General features: G+C 37.5%; 1 long non-coding RNA gene across 1 annotated transcript; it reads left to right on the top strand.

The window, feature by feature from the left end:
- LOC143122396 (uncharacterized) lies at positions 1 to 364 on the top strand. Its single transcript, XR_012986661.1, has 2 exons — positions 1 to 36; positions 277 to 364. It is a non-coding gene; the product is annotated as an uncharacterized LOC143122396 (long non-coding RNA).
- The last annotated feature ends 297 nt before the right edge of the window (positions 365 to 661 follow it).

Genomic DNA, 661 nt, shown 5'->3' with positions numbered 1-661 from the left:
GCCTGGGGTTGGACTAGGACAGCCCAACTTTTCAAGGTAGGTTATCTGCTTTTTATCTCTGTTTTATTCAGAGACAACAACAAGCAACCGAGTGATTGATAACTTTAAGGTTATACTATTATTTTCCAGCAATATGGGCTAGCCTACTACCTTAGCTTAAGCAAAACAGCCATCACAATAACTATTTTGGAAAAAACATTGATAACGCTAAAAGGATCACTGATGATAAAAAACAAAAAGGAATAAATGGCTAATGTTTATTTTGTGTTGTTTCAGATTGACCATGGAGATGACTGAGGAAGACAGCCTGAATATCGATGGGAACAGTGGAATTAACACGACTTAAACTTTGTCTGGGATTGCACTTCTACAGCCAGGTTGTTGAATAAAAAAATAATTAGACACTTATGTGTAAAGTTTTGTTTACCCTCCTTTTGTGTTTGTAGCCTAGTTTATGTTTATCAGTTGAGCTGTTGGGAAAACGTTACGAACTTTAGCCTGGGTGAACCTAACGAACCTGTTAGCAAATGTGTAGCAAACTGATTTTTCAGGATAATTAGGCCTAATTACCAATCACATTTCACATGTCAAATAAAGCCAGCTGATGTCTGATAAACGGGTCCGTACCACACACAATAAGCGGACCCGTATTGCATATGAT

The sequence above is a fragment of the Alosa pseudoharengus genome, unplaced genomic scaffold (assembly GCF_046254945.1).
Source record: "Alosa pseudoharengus isolate Yale_2024_CS ecotype anadromous, Long Island Sound unplaced genomic scaffold, YU_APseudo_1.1 YU_APseudo_1.1_scf_14, whole genome shotgun sequence".
Lineage (NCBI taxonomy): Eukaryota > Metazoa > Chordata > Actinopteri > Clupeiformes > Clupeidae > Alosa > Alosa pseudoharengus.
This window is presented reverse-complemented; position numbering and strand designations above follow the sequence as displayed.